The sequence below is a fragment of the Castor canadensis genome, chromosome 9 (assembly GCF_047511655.1).
Source record: "Castor canadensis chromosome 9, mCasCan1.hap1v2, whole genome shotgun sequence".
Classification (NCBI taxonomy): domain Eukaryota; kingdom Metazoa; phylum Chordata; class Mammalia; order Rodentia; family Castoridae; genus Castor; species Castor canadensis.
In genome coordinates, this window is record NC_133394.1 from 61,617,703 (window position 1) to 61,634,747 (window position 17,045).

At 35.9% G+C, this 17,045-nt stretch overlaps 1 pseudogene; it reads right to left on the minus strand.

Moving 5' to 3' along the window:
* Positions 1–525: 525 nt before the first annotated feature.
* The window catches only part of LOC141410797 (bifunctional heparan sulfate N-deacetylase/N-sulfotransferase 3-like), a 74,060-nt pseudogene continuing 57,540 nt past the window's right edge, over positions 526–17,045 (minus strand).

Here is a 17,045-nt window from a genome sequence, read left to right on the forward strand (position 1 = left end):
TACAAAAATACATGCAGTTGGTTCACTGCATTGCTGATACACAAGAAATGAAGAAGGAAGAGCAGTCAATTAAACAGGGGTGCCTTGTGTTCTAGCATGGTAAGATTTACATGGTGCAGAACAATGTCATATTTGCTCATCTGATTTCTTTCCTTTATACTTATATAATATGAGAACATTTTTTATACCTTAAATAGAAAAAAGCAAAAAGACAGAGCAATAGAGATAATAGTTGCCTAACTGAAGAAAACTGGTACCTAAAGGAAGTAGGAGAGTTTGTTGGTGAAAATCTTATTTTCCAGAAAAGCAAGATATGATCACTTTTCAACATGGAGGAGGGTCCGCTGCAGTGCGCTACCAATTCTGCCACAAATTCCTAATGTCACTGTGGAATTACTGTGTTCCCATTTGTAGATGTGGTTCAATTCAGTTTTTATGACTGTTTTAGAGCTGGGACTTCATGGTGATTTGATGATAACTACCCAATCACTGGCCTCTTTGTCAGGATAATTTTTACCCACACTGTCATTTTTCATCATTACTTGGAGAATCACTCCAAGTACTTACTGGGTTGAGGACCACAGTGAAGAAAAGTTCACCTCCTTGAATACTCTTATCCAGCTCCTTAGGACCCCCTGGATAGTCTTTGTAGAAAATTGTGTGAGTGAAAAGCCCACAGGTCTGTCTTGGAAGAACCTAAAAGAAAAATGACTAAGTAAGGAAAAAGCTAATTTCAACCAATTACTTTATTGAAACCTAACTTTTTTCTTATGAAAGGTGATGTACAAACTGGCATCATTATTGAACTCTAAACTAGGCCCTGGAAAAATCCTTCACACCCTGGGAAAGAGAGGAGGATGTAAGTAAAGAATGGTCAGTGAGGGAACTTAAAGAGATATTTAAAACTAAAATAGACTTTGAGTTATTTTATTCACTTTTCTCTTTAAATCTTAAAAGTTAGTACTTTTGTTTTTCTGTGTTGAGGGCAACAAATGCTAGCTAATTTTTTAGGTGTCTTACCTATCCTCATATCATAAGCAGATACCTTAAAAGCAACTGAGGCCAATAGGAGAAGGGGACCAGGAACTAGAGAAAAGGTTAGATCAAAAAGAATTAACCTAGAAGGTAATACACATGCACAAGAAATTAATGTGAGTCAACTCCCTGTATAGCTATCCTTATCTCAACTAGCAAAATCCCTTGTTCCTTTCTATTATTGCTTATACTCTCTCTTCAACAAAATTAGAGATAAGGGCAAAATAGTTTCTGCCAGAAAGAGAGGGAGGGGGTGGAGTGGGTGGTAAGGGAGGGGGTAGGAGCAGGGGGGAGAAATAACCCAAACATTGTATGCACATATGAATAATAAAAAAATAAAAATTAAAAAAATAATAGTTTCTGCCGGGTATTGAGGGGGTGGGGGGAAGAGGGAGGGGGTGGAGTGGGTGGTAAGGGAAGGGATGGGGGCAGGGGGGAGAAATGACCCAAACATTGTATGCACATATGAATAATAAAAAAAAAATTAAAAAAGATACAATTCATAAAAGCAAAATAAAACATGTTTTTTATTTGAAAAAAAGTACTTTTATTATGAAGTCTAATATATTTTAGCATCATAAGAAATAAAGAGCAGTAAAAAGAATTTAAAATATTAGAATTATCTGCATTAAATTGTAATCCTAGTAGGCAAAAATGTAAAGAATATTACTTTCTGACAAATTCTACACATGCATTAGAAAATGAAGTCAATTATTAACCCATTGTGCTTCTTAGGAAATGACATTCTAAATTATAACAGATATTAAAACACAAATCACAGTATTTGCTAGAGTCTGCAAAGACCACTGCAGGCTATTGCAACTGCCCAAAATTCTAGGTGTGAATCTGCCAGTTTCAAAAGTAAGAGATTATCCACTTGACTTGCATAGTAACTTTTAGAACATGTCATAAACAGAATGATAAATGGTCACTTAGTAGAAGGTCTCTTTTCATCCTTTAAATCCTTCTGCTTCTATTATACACATTTGTTATCAGTACGTTTTTTTAAAATTTTACAGATAAAATAACAGTGTAATTATAAAAGGCTTTACTTTTAAGCTAAATATAATGATCCCATGATAAGCTGAGTTTGCAGTATACACTTGAAGTGGCAGAAAATTAATGAATACATTTTGGAAAGTGACAAATTTTACACAGGCGGGAGCTTTGCTTTTTTGCCCTAAGCAAATAGATCTTCATTTTTATTGTCTTAACTCTTAAAGCATATTTAGTTCAATAAGTACTTTCAAAATATTGCCTGTTCAGGAAGTCCCATGTTTTGCAGCCCATCACAAGTATACTAGTTCTTTTTTTTTTTTTTTAGTTTGAATATCTATTGTAAATAAATTTTAGTCTAGTTCTTGGAACATTTTCTTAGGAAGCTAATTCTCAGCTTGATCAATGTATCCTATATTGCTGAATAAGTCAAGTCTCTGTATGTCCTTTTTATTTTTGTAAACTGGTAAAGCTTATACCCTTAGAAGCAAATTCATCTTGAAACAGTTGAAAGGACATTAGCTTAAATCACAGAGTATTAGCTCTGGTGATGTGTATGTTTGAAAGCATGCTACATTGTCATAATACTAGCACAAAGTCAACAACAAGAAAGGAAGTGAGAGAAAGATATTCTAACTGAAAATATAGTTCCTAACAAGTCTTGGAAATGTCATTTCCTGGAAAGCAAAGCTTTATATAATATTTCTTCATTTATTTACCAAATACTTATTCTAATCTTTATACTGGATCATGTGGAGGAATAAAAAGGTACATGTTTTTAAAAATTCTGTTAGTATATATTAATTATACAAAGGAGTTTCACTGTGATATTTACATATATGCATATAATGGACTTTGATCATATTCATCCCTTCCACTCTTGCAGGTTTTAATATATATAAGGCTAAGGAAAAGTATCCAAAAGCTAAACAAGAAAATGCTCACATGCGATTGCCAGGTTAGTATTATTTTAAAAGTATATGATTTTAGCTAAACTATTTTTTAGGTATTTTGCTATGGACTACCCTCTAGATCTGGTTGTCAGAGTATAACACTATCAAATTTGAACTCTGAGACTCTAATGAACCCATGAAAACCTTATGAAAGCCTCAGTCAACAGGAAGCCAATGTCCTATAACTAAGGCTTCAAAGAGACAAAACTGCCAACAATACTCAGTAAACACTGGGGGCGAGGGGGCTGCTGTCAGCAGGATTAATGGGAGGCTTCACCAATGTGCATTTCTATTAGTGGCAGGCCTGAGTTTAGTATTGAACTGATATATACCAAGGTGCTTTACTGTAAATTATATAAGATATAGGACTTGATACCAAAGAATATAGGGAATAGAAATAGGTAGAGTGTGGCCAGTAAGTTGCTCAAGGTGGAAAAAACAGCAAAGGCAGAAAAACAGCAACATGTTTTTGGCCTGTTTGGCTAGAGCAAGTGTGTAAGTGGCAGGGAAATGGAAGACAGAAAGGTAGACATAGAGAAGATTGTTTTCAGGTCCCTGAATATCAAATTAAAGGGCATGGAAACAACTGGAACTCATAAAGGTAAGAAAAGTAGGATGGAGGCAGAATTTTAGAAAGATTAAGTTGGCACTGCTTCTGAGATAGACTGCAGTGGGGGTGGGTCAAACTATAAGTAGACAAGCACCAAAGTTAAGAAATGGAAATCCCGGCAGTGTTTCAAGATGGTGGCTGTGGTAGTACCAATGAAGATATTATAAAAGACTTATTGCTAGGATTCAGAGACTGACTGGAAGTGGGGTCTCAGTGTGATGTTTGAATTACAGAACTGAATCAAGGATAACAGAATCAATAGCTGGTCAGTAGGGAAGATAATGAATTTTCTTGTAAGTCTTTTGAGTTTGATTTGTGAATGTGTCATAACATAAAGTTTCCCTCACCTCATATAGCCAAATATGGGTCTGACAGAAGGTTCATTCCTCAATTTCTTGCCCCTTTTTTCTTTTCTGTCTCTCAGTAGGAGGGCACTTTGGCTCCTGTGGTCTCATTCATATCTCTATTTGGATGGCCTTGTTCTCTCTTTCTTATTGCATAATCAGCTGCCTATAGAACATTTCTCACTTGGAAATTCTCACCCAAGAGCCCACAAATCAAACTTTTCCATGCAAAAGTATAACCACAGGGACAATTCCATCAAAGCAGGAAACCTGTAGAAGTCTTTATTGTCTGTAAGATTCTTGCATTTAAAATACAGGTAAAATATATTTTTCAGGAGAAAAAAAAACACATCTCATGGTCATATCCTAGCAAGTTTTCTAACAGTACAGAAACAGAAACAAAGCAAAAACACTGAATAAAATCTTTAGAGTAACACCCATATCGTAAGGCTACCTATGATTCTAAAATGAGAAAAGCACATTGGAATGCTTTTAAATCATGATATAAGACAGGTCTTTTAAATTCTCTCTGGTCAGAAGCCTGGCAACATGAGACACAGTAAATTCATTTTCAGTACAGAGGAAGGGCAGGGTGGGATAAAATGTGGCCATAATATCCCCAAGTAGCATTTATAACATTTTTTTTAATTGAAGGACAAGTCAAGATGTGAGTTGATACAAGTTAAATGTCATTATCCACTCTAATTTCTGCAGACATTAGAAAATTGTCTACAAAGAAGCCAGTTACACCTAATTCTGGAAGGCTGACATTTGTTCAAGCGTATCAGTTTGACTGTCACGGTTGTTCACATAGTGTTCTTGGGCTGTTTCTTTCTGTTATTTGAGTCTAAATTAGGAGACCATTCCAAGCTTCACAGTGCTTTCCTTGGATTTCCTGACTCAGGGAAAAACTAAAATTTAATGACTTACTTGGAAGGTCTCACAAAATATTAGATAGTAACATATTTTAACAATATCCTTTGCCAGTGTAGAAGAAGCAAAATAAAACAGAGAGGATCTGGAGGGAATTAGGCAATGGAGAGTAATGATCTAATTAACATCATCTGTCATTTATTCTCTGTGTTATCATCTGTTAATGATTAAGCAGGACTTCGAATGTGGCTTCTTGCTGCAAATAGTTGAGTTTTGTTTTGTTTTGTTTTTTTCAGCCTGGCATGGTAAGAAGAAAAACACAGTTTGGCTTATAAAAGGCCAGCATGGTTAATATAGAGTTGGTATTAGTTTTATCTGCAAAATTATTTTTTGAAGAAATGATGACTTCCAAAATTATCTACAAATTTGATGTAATGTTTTCTTAATGTTTTCATATCAGTGCCTGCTAATCAGTAGTAGAGTCAGAAAAAAACCCCTATTTTTGAAGTTATATTTGAAGAACTGAAGTGATTGTAATAGGAAGATCCTTTCCTTAGATGTGACCAATACGCTTCCTACAAAATGGAGCTTTTCCTATAGCTCTGTCTGTAACTTTTTGTTCTTTTTTTCTTCTTCCTACAAATGTGGGAAATCTGGAAGAATTACTTCAACTCTATGAATCCTGGAGGGAGCTCACCATGATGTTTTTGTGAATGAAGCCTCTCCGATACCTAGCTGGTTTCAGATGTGGATATTCTTCAGTGCTGGTGATTTTAATATTCCAAACCTTCTTCCAGGCCTCGTAAAGCTGAACGTGGACAGGGTAGACACCAGAATGGTGAGGGGCCACTGCATAGCCCATGTCAGTAGGAATGCCGTGCTCCTAAGACCAAACAAACTCATTAGAATGTGCGAAGATTTGTCTTGATCATATTTTCACCCCAGAATTTTGAAATGTGTTATAAATACAATTGTTTAAATCCATCATTACTAATTAGTTTGTAAAACTAGAGTGATAAATGAAGACCTCTAGACTTCAAGAAGCTTGGTAACCATTTCACCAGTCTTGATCTTGATATATGTGTTTGAGAGGTGATGTGAACGCCACTCAACACATCCTTGTCAGAGCCACTTGTTTTTATTCTATTGCTCACAATTTCAACAAATTGAATAATAAACACTTGCTACAAACATATTCATCATTTTCCTAAGAATAAAACTATTTATTAGAGTAATAGTGAACCTTCCACGTTCACCAGACACAGGGTTTTATTTTGTATGCTGCAGTTTCTACCAAGTTTGTCACATTCCTATTGGTCCCTCAGCCTGTGAGCCTATAACAGACAATGTTGTCTCAAGAGAAGACACTTTTAGTTAAGTAATGTAGAAAATTCTATAGAGCAATTTGTTTTGAAATAAAAGTCTTCATAGTGAAAATAGAGGGTACCAAAAGAGCCAAATAACCTGGGAAATTAGTATACTTGAAATCAAACTTTAGTGTATAAAATAAGTTCATTTAAAAAAGTTTCAAATTTACAAATATAGAAACACTGCAATCATGAAGTAACCCATCATGCATCACAATGCTTCTTTTTTCAATTGGTCCTGCTCAAGTTCTGTCCATTCCCAAAATAAATCTACATGAACTCTGGATTATTTTGGAAGGGGCTTGGGACAACTTAGTATAGTTGTAATTTTTCTTCTCTGCTTGAAGTGGCCATTAGTCCTTATTCATTGCTCTTTGGCATAGAGGAAAATAACTCAAGCATAAACAATGAAACATGTTTTTTAGAAAAAGAACTCCTACAGTTTCAGTGTTGACATATTTGTCTTTCCTGAATGGGTTTTTAATTTTTCTGTTTGTATTTTTCAATTGTTTGATAGTTTTCAAAGGTTCCACTTTAATAAGCTTCCCTTGAAGCTTTCTTCATGCCACAGAGCAATTTCACATACAGAGAACCATAACATCAGGCTGTTAAGTGGATTGAGCTACAGCAATGTGTTACAAATATATATTGAAAAAGTTAAAGAGGTGTGGCTAGCTTTGTTTTACAACCAAAATAATAACAAAAAGGGAAAGGAAGGATGTGATGCACTGGAACACAGAGCTATCTTCAACAAAGATTTCATTTTTTTTTCCAAAACTGGAGAACAGGAGGGCAAAACAGGTCCTGTCTGGGCGGTTGGCACCAGTGGGAAGGAGGGATGTAGGGAAAGGGTGTGTGAGGGTGAATATGGTGCAAATACTTGGTACATATGTATGAAATGCAAAAATGAGACCTGCTGAAACTGTTCCAGGAATGGGGGGAAGGGAAATAAAGGAGAATGGTGAAGGGGGTGAATTCAAGTATGGTATTTGATATATTGTAAGAACTTTTGTAAATGTCACAATGTACCCCCATCCAGCACACCAATAAAAAAAGGTTTTAAAAGAAAAAATGAACAATCACAAGAATTTTTTGAGGAGTATGGGAAAAAGCAAGGATAAAATTCTCAATGACTAGAGCTACATCATACAATTCAAATGCCTGCAAATTTGTAAAAACCTATATTGATCAAGAGCTCAAGGTAGTTATAAATGCCTATAAGTAGTCAGTATCTTCAGGAACCCGATATAATAAAAAGATACTTTAGCAGCAACATTTCCCTTGTTTTGAAGTGCTAAACAATATTCCCCAACTAATATACATACTGTTTTTGGTTTTCCTTCTAGCTGTTGGCAGTAAAGTCTCATCCTTTATTGGTGTGCTGGTACAGTGTGGTGAGTGGTGGAAAACTCCACCCCTGGACTCAGACATATCTGGCTATTTCACTCTCATTTACTATCTATGTGGCATTTGGCAAATGACCTTTGACCTAAGTATGACCTCTGACCTAAGTATGACCTCATGCTTTAGTTTCTAAAATGCTAGATAGAAGAGTACTTACCCCAGAGGGTTCAGAGGTAATTAAATAAGACAGGGAACACATTTAGTGGGGTTCCTGAAATGTGACACACAATCAACAAATGCTCTTTATTATTGTCATCATTACTATCTTCCCTCCATTGCTCTTTATTTTTATTTTTCTGGCAGTACTGGAGTGAGCTCAGGACTTTGTGCTTGGTTGGCAGGGGTTTTAATACTTGAGCAATATCTCCAGCCTTTTTTTGCTTAAGTTATTTTTCAGATAAGGTCTAATGTTTTTGCCTGGGCTGGCCTTGAACCATAATCCTCTTGATCTCCACCTCCTGAATAGCTGGGATCACAGATGTGAGCCACTGTTTCTAGCAACTCCATTGTTTTTATGTGCTGTGATCCATTACTCAACCATAACACAGATATTATGAAACTTCTGGGACACCCTTTTCCTTTGTCAAAAGAGATAGGCTATTTTTTATATATTCACTAGATTTTGAAATTTTCTCTCATGGGCTTCTGGGGTAAATAATGACTCCTACCCCACTACCTTTTCCTGGGCATGTTTCCCTCTTGAGCCATTCAGATACTCTCAACATGTAGTTCCAGCATGTGAATCACTGAGAGTTACTCTTTTTAATGAGTTTTGGATAAAGGATACATGCATCTGATCCCCTAAATTTGCATACTAGAGAGAACATCTGAAATCTTATTATATAGAAAAGTTTAGGCTAACATTGTGGGTAGTATGTTCTGGGAAGGCAGATTCCCATGTTCTGGAAGGTTAGCCATAATGCTGGGTAATAATAATAGCTAAGTACATAATGTTAATAATAGCTGACTAAGTACATAATGTTCAGCAATCTGTGGCAGAAAGTCTAAAATACTTTCTTAGGCATCTTAACTTAAAATTTAATTTTCATTATGTTTTTCATTGACTCTAGATTGAAAATAGCATCTTAGATCAACAAGCTCTGTGATCTATGTCAAGAGTTTCCTAGTGAAAGAAAACATGGACCAAAAAGATTGGGAAAATGGCTATGCTACCATAAAATGTAAGTTAAACACTTAGAACACAAGTGAGATTTACTAGTCTCAAAACTGGATTCTTGATCTCCATGTCTTAGCCCTGGCCCCTGCCCCTCACCCCTGCTCTTTCTTCATGGTTCTGCCATGCCATTAAATGACACTATCAACTACTAACCAACCAGATTCTATGTCAAAAAAGATAGCATGAGCTGGATGTGGTGGCACATGCCTATAATTTCAGCTACTTGGGAGGCAGAGATTTGGAGGATTGCAGTTTGATGCCAGCCTGAGCAAAAAGCTAGTGAGACTCCCATTTGAAAAATGTGCCAGGTGTGGTAGCACATATGTGTAATCCCAGCTATGAGGGAGGCATAGGTACGGGGACTGTGGTCTGAGGCCAACCCTGGACAAAAAGTGCAAGACTCTCTTAAAAAAATAAATAAAGCAAAAGTGGTTTGGTACCCACCTAACAAGCAAGGTCCAGAGTTCAAACCCCAATACCACCTCCAAAATATAGATGTTATTTTTGACATTTCCTGTGTCCTCATTCTCTCTTAAATCCAGTCCAGTCCATTATCACATCCTATCAGTACCACCTTCAGTACATATCTTAAATTTATCCACTTTTCTCTAATTCTACCACCTTCATCACCTTAGTCCCATCTATCTTATCTCATAGCCTTTTGACATGGGATTCTAATATCCTACCAATTTCTTTCCTTGCCTGTTTCCAATTCATTCCCTACCTAGTAGCCAAAGAAATATTTTAAAGACACAAATATGGCCATGTGATCAAAATCCTTCCAAGGAGCTGGACATGGTGGTGCACACCTACAATCCCAGCACCAGAAAGCAGAGGCAAGAGAATTTTGAGTTTGAGGCCAGCTTGGGCTACATAGTGAAAAACCGCCTCAAAAAATATTTTCATGATTTACCCTTGTATTTAAAATGAAAAATTCCTAGCATGGTCACAAGCTATGCAGGATATGACCCTTGGTTCTTAAATCTAGCCTCATTTTGAGTCACCCTCTTCCTTTCACTGCGCTTAGTCACCTTGACCTATTCCCGAAACTCATCACATTCATTTCTACCTCAGTATCTTCCCATGTGGGGCTTTCTCAGCCTAGGGAGTTCCTACTGCATCTCTTTACCTGAATAAGGCTGCAGTCTGTTTTAGGTAATTTATCCTGTCATATATTCAGAGAAGTCTTTACTGACAAGTCCCCAAATCAATGAAGTGCAGGTTAAGACTTGTCTCCATTTGTCTCCACTTGTTTTTCATGGCACATGGCATAGTTTTATAATTAGTTATCTACTTCCTCTCTTCCACTTTAAACAAGTCCCATGGAGTCTGGGTTCTGATTTATTCCCTGTTCTCTGCTCAGTGCCCAGTCTACAGCAAGCATGTGACAGGTACTGGTGACCAAGTGTGCAGACCAATTCTGACCACTTTCCTCTCACTTAAATTCTTACTTTCTCAATTTTCTCAGGGAAGTTACCAGTTAGCAGATGTGTGGCAACTCACAGGGAAATTTTAATACCTATATAAGTAATACTCAAGAAAATGTTTGAGGCGTCAGTTAAAATTATTATTTCAGTGCCACACAGACATATCTATTATCTTGAAATTTTATACTTAATTGCACTGTATAAAATATGAAATTATGAGATTTTACTAAATTATCATTTCCAAGTAGACACTGTGGAGACAATACAATTGAATAAGCAAAAAGCAATGCTGTAGCCCTTAGAAAAATTCCCCTAAAAACTCAAAGAGAAAAGAAAAAAATTAGCATTCAGGTATTTGAGCAACACAATTAATGCCATCACTGAGGAAATCATTGTTTATTACTATCTTTAATTGTATTTATTTACCTAAACTCTTGCTAGTAATTAAGAATGGTATTTTACTTTTAATGTTTATCTCTAGCTCAATCTTTTCAAACAGAAGAAACTTTTTAATTCTCATTAATGACTAGAAGACCCATTGCTTCTTTCCATATTTCACAGATTGGCAAGTATGAAAACTAATGTAATTAAAACCCCCACAATGATACCAAGTTAAACGGATATTCTGCAATCTACAGAGAAAAAAATGTAAAGCTTCATTACAACATAATTTAGCAATACTTCTAAATGCTTTCGTGTATTTCATTTTGGTTGGAATGTCCCATTTTCTCAGTATATGAAAGTTCATGCTTTGGTTAACTATTCCACAGTATTCGGAAATTACATTTACAATTTATATGAGTTTAAGATAAAGCTTTTCTCTATTTACGTTTGGTATTTTGAAGTTGTTGCTAGAAAAAGGAAACTTGTTTGCTTTGACTTTTTAAGTGGCTTCTTTAAGAACTGAGGCTATTTAAGACATTTTTTCCAGATGATAAGAGCATATTCAGAAAAATGAGATTAGAACCTTTTAACAAAAAAGGTGTATTCACACACATACACATATTTGTCACATATTTATAAATGAATATATGTTGTGTATATATATATATACACACAATACATATATAATATATACAAAGAAAACAAGTTTATGAAACTATTTCCTTGAATATGAGAAGCATTTTAAAACTTGTAAAGGCAATTTGTTTTCCTAATATAAAACTGATGGCCCATACAAAAATTTCAGCTCATGAGAACCTGTGGGGCCTCTGGCACCTGGGGGTGGAGTCCTGGAGTAGCAACTATGACTGAGGAGAAGTGAGGAAAGGCAGTGACTGCTGGCCAGGTGGATCATGGAAAGTAAACTCAACAAAACCTAGCATAAAACCAGGAAAGCCAGGATTTATCTCCAGGCTAGAGAATTAAGGTTTGCTAACAGTTTACATGCTAAGACTGTTAAATATTAGAATAATTCTTGTTGTTATTGCTTTGTAATATAGTTTGAAGTCAGGTATTGTGATAACTCCTGCATTCTTCTTTTGACTGAGTATTGCCTTGGCTATTCGTGGCCTCTTGTGTTTCCATATAAATTTCACAGTAGATTTTTCAATCTCTTTAATGAATGTCATTGGAATTTTGATGGGAATTGCATTAAAAATGTAGATTACTTTTGGGAGTATAGACATTTTTACTATGTTGATTCTACGAATCCATGAGCATGGGAGATCTCTCCACTTTCTATAGTCTTCCTCAATCTCTTTCTTCAGAAGTGTATAGTTTTCCTTGTAGAGTTCTTTCACATCTTTTGTTAGGTTTACACCTAGGTATTTGATTTTTTTTGAGGCTATTGTAAATGGAATTGTTTTTATACATTCTTTTTCCGTTTGCTCATTGTTAGTGTATAGAAATGCTAATGATTTTTCTATGTTGATTTTATATCCTGCTACTTTGCTATAGCTATTGATGATGTCTAGAAGCTTCTGAGTAGAGTTTTTTGGGTCTTTAAGGTATAGGATCATGTCATCTGCAAATAGGGATATTTTGACAGTTTCTTTACCTATTTGTATTCCTTTTATTCCTTCTTCTTGCCTAATTGCTCTGGCTAGGAATTCCAGTACTATGTTGAATAGGAGTGGAGATAGTTACAAAGCAATAACAATAAAAACAGCATGGTACTGGCACAAAAACATACATGAAGACCAGTGGAACCGAATAGAGGACCCAGATATGAAGCCACACAACTATAACCAACTTATCTTTGACAAAGGAGCTAAAAATATATGATGGAGAAATAGCAGCCTCTTCAACAAAAACTACTGGGAAAACTGGTTAGCAGTCTGCAAAAAACTGAAACTAGATCCATGTATATCACCCTATACCAAGATTAACTCAAAATGGATCAAGGATCTTAATATCAGACCACAAACTCTTAAATTGATACAGGAAAGAGTAGGAAATACTGTGGAGTTAGTAGGTATAGGTAAGAACTTTCTCAATGAAACCCCAGCAGCACAGCAACTAAGAGATAGCATAGATAAATGGGACCTCATAAAACTAAAAAGCTTCTGTTCATCAAAAGAAATGGTCTCTAAACTGAAGAGAACACCCACAGAGTGGGAGAAAATATTTGCCAACTATACATCAGACAAAGGACTGATAACCAGAATATATAGGGAACTTAAAAAACTAAATTCTCCCAAAACTAATGAACCAATAAAGAAATGGGCACGTGAACTAAACAGAACTTTCTCAAAAGAAGAAATTCAAATGGCCAGAAAACACATGAAAAAATGCTCACCATCTCTAGCAATAAAGGAAATGCAAATTAAAACCACGCTAAGATTCCACCTCACCCCTGTTAGAATAGCCATCATCAGCAACACCAACAACAACAGGTGTTGGCGAGGATACGGGGAAAAAGGAACCCTCTTACACTGTTGGTGGGAATGTAGACTAGTACAACCACTCTGGAAAAAAATTTGGAGGCTACTTAAAAAGCTAGACATGGATCTACCATTTGATCCAGTAATACCACTCTTGGGGATATACCCAAAAGACTGTGACACAGGTTACTCCAGAGGCTCCTGCACACCCATGTTTATTGCGACACTATTCACAATAGCCAAGTTATGGAAACAGCCAAGATGCCCCACCACTGACGAATGGATTAAGAAAATGTGGTATCTATACACAATGGAATTCTATGCAGCCATGAAGAACGAAATGTTATCATTCGCTGGTAAATGGATGGAATTGGAGAACATCATTCTGAGTGAGGTTAGCCTGGCTCAAAAGACCAAAAATCATATTTTCTCCCTCATATGTGGACATTAGATCAAGGGCAAACACAACAAGGGGATTGGACTATGAGCACATGATAAAAGCGAGAGAACACAAGGAAGGGGTGAGGATAGGTAAGACACCTAAAAAACTAGCTAGCATTTGTTGCCCTTAACGCAGAAAAACTAAAGCAGATACCTTAAAGCAACTGAGGCCAATAGAAAAAGGGGAACAGGTACTAGAGAAAAGGTTAGATCAAAAGGAATTAACCTAGAAGGTAACACCCATGCACAGGAAATCAATGTGAGTCAATGCCCTGTATAGCTATCCTTATCTCAACCAGCAAAAACCCTTGTTCCTTCCTATTATTGCTTCTACTCTCTCTACAACAAAATTAGAAATAAGGGCAAAATAGTTTCTGCTGGGTATTGGGGGGGGAGAGGGAGGGGGCGGAATGGGTGGTAAGGGAGGGGGTGGGGGCAGGGGGGAGAAATGAACCAAGCCTTGTATGCACATATGAATAATAAAAGAAAAATGAAAAAAAAATAGAATAATTCTTGTGACAAATAATGGGATGTCTGGTATAGTATGAAATTTAAAATCCTGAAAGATATAAGTAGCAAAAGAATTGGATTTTTTTCTTTCAATTGTGAAATAAAGGAATTATAGAAGTAATCACTAAGGTTCAGATTTAAAATTCTGTTTTAAGCCAGGAATAGAGGTAGATGCCTGTAATCTAGTACTCTGGACCCTGAGGTAGAAGGATCCTGAGATCAAGGACAGTCTGATACATAGTGAGATCCTATGTCAAAAATAAATTAAAAGATAAGGTTCTATGTTTCTTTGATATTATCTTTGTAGTTTTGGAAATAATCTCATATTCAGCTGCCAAATCTGAATATACTATTTATAATCTATGACTTAATCTGAAACTAATAGGTGCAGTTTTCTTTCTACATATTTAAGGAAGTAATAACCTCCTAAAATGTGATAGTGACTTGATAAAAAAATTGGCTAATATTTGTAGATTTGGTTACCGAATATCTCTCAGTTTTCTTATGTGACGCTTTTAAATTCATACTGTAAATTTCTGTCTTTTGGTTGGTATGTGAAAAAGCCTTCTGTAACGGTCATGTTATTTTTAATACATTTAGTTTAAGGGTTTAAAATCATCTTCTCTTGGCAGTTATTGTGTAATAAAGAATTCAGTTGCTCTTCCTCATTCCTGGTCCTAGAAAGAAACCTTAAATCCTTGGAATTTCCCAAGTAACAGGAACGTCTTTGTTATTAGTGATAAGCCTGTGCGACCATATGTGTTTTTATACTAACAAGAGGACTTAGGATGAGATTTGGTCACATCAGAAAGACCAACCGTGTAATTAGACAGTTGGGGTATCGAGGAAGTGATATCAGTCTGACCTCTGAGGAAAGAAGAGCTAGAGAATGATTTCAATCACATAGCCAATGAGTCAATCAGTCACACCTTTGTTATGAACTCAGTGGCTTGTATATATAATCCTGGCTGCTTGGGGGGCTGAGATCAGGAGGATCATAGTTTGAGGCCAGCCCCGGCAAAAAGTTAGCAAGATACTATCACAATCAGCAGCTGGAAGCAGTGGTGTGCACCTGTCATCCTAAGCTATGTTGGAGGCTGAGGTCATGGTTCCAGGGTAGCCCAGGGAACAAAGTCTGAAGGGCCCATCGTGATGGAAAAAAAGTTGAGTGTAGTAACATATACCTCACAAAAATCAAGACACTATCTCCAAAATAACCAGAGCAAAAAAGGATGGGCATACAGCTCAAGCAGTAGAGCACCTTCTTAGCAAGTGCAAAGCTCCGAGTTCAAATTTGCAAAACCAAAACAAAACCCTCCTGAATTTGAGGCTTAACTGAGCTTTGAACTTCCCTGGTTGGTGATATATTCATATGGTTCCAGAAGCCTCAGTAAGGAAATGCTCTTTGTCTTACAGTTTGGTTAATATGAAGCATGCTTACAGTAACAAAGTCTTTGGACAAAGGTATTAATAATGTGCTCTTGTGAAATAGAATAGCATTATGGTAACTTGTAAAACAGAACTGAGACCTTATCTTCTGAAGTTACTTATTTCTGAGTGTATAATCTTCAATTAATTATATAATGAAAAAAGAATCTCATTCTTTCTATATTCAAAGATAGCCAAGTCCATGACAACTAAATAATCAGTGCATCAGGTGTCCTAGAGTTAGAGAATAGCTCAGCAGCAGGAAGAAAGCAGAGTTCAGGAGTGTTGGACTCAATCAAAGTGCTGCACTTCACAGATCATAGGATCTTGGACAGGTTGTGTAACTTCATCAAGTTTCTAGTTTCTCACTTACCAAGCAGGGGTAATGTAAATAATTATTTCAAATATTGTAGACAAAGAAAGATATACCAAAAACAAGATAGTAGTTGTGTCATTGAATGTTCTTTCACTCAGTTACCATTATTGTCTCTCCCTTTGAAACAACAAATAAAATATGTAAATAAAAGTAAACCTAGAATACTTCCACCATACTTTTGGATCAAACAACTCATAATTCTTATTTAAGGGTGAATGTTCCTAAAAGATATACTATTATGATTAAATTTATCTAAAAAAGCTTTTATTCACAGTACAAAATTCTTCTGGCAAAAGTAATAAACATTATGTATAAAATGGGAGGTAATGAACATCCCTAGTATACCATACATTTGATAAAGCTATAGAAATGATATCTGCAAAAACCCTTCCTTGAGACCTGATATTCCCTTTCAAATACTCCTGCAAGTGAGTGGTTGAATTCTTGAATGAGTTTGAATGGTATTTAATAAGCAAATGCATGAGCACATTCCAGAAACAAGAGTTAAGCTAAGAATTCAGTAGTAATACTGAAAAGAGTCACAAAATGTGCATACACTCTGCTTTGACCTTCATTTTCACTTGTCAGATAAAAGTTATTTGGGGTGAAGTGACAGATTTGCTCCCACTCTTCCCTAATAACTATGTAATTTATGTTAGGTCCGTTTCCATTTAACAGGGCATGGTGTTTTCTTCTCTGAGAGTTCGCTTCAGAAATTTTGAAGAGCCATCATATATTTGTCAAGTGCCTCATAAGTAAACACACCACTAACGGATGCACTTTTTGAGAATACTCAAAAGAATGATGTAAACACTTGTACTTTGCACAGGCTAAGTTGATTGTGTTTTGAATTGCTAGGATTTATTCAAGTAAACACAAGAAGAGAAAAGCAAAAAAGAAATTTATGAAGATTTACTTTTTATAGCATGGTGACATAACTGAAAACTATCTGGAGACACAGTGGGGGAATTAGCGGGTTTACTTGTGTAGCTTTCTTAGAATTTGAAGCAATGAATTTTATTTGGGCCTTTGGGGTCTCTCAGAGTTAATAAAGCTGTAAACAATCTAGTGGCAGCCTCAAATTCTCAGAGTACTTTGATACACATTTCATCTTTCTGAAAATATACAAGGTTGATTAAACAAGGAATCTGTAAGTCTGCATAGCACTAATGTGAATTGAAGTTTGATATTCCTGAGAGAATGGAAATATTGGTGATGATGTTTGTTTGTTATAACCATTGCTTACCCTCCAGTATGTGTAATAATCACCAGGATAGTA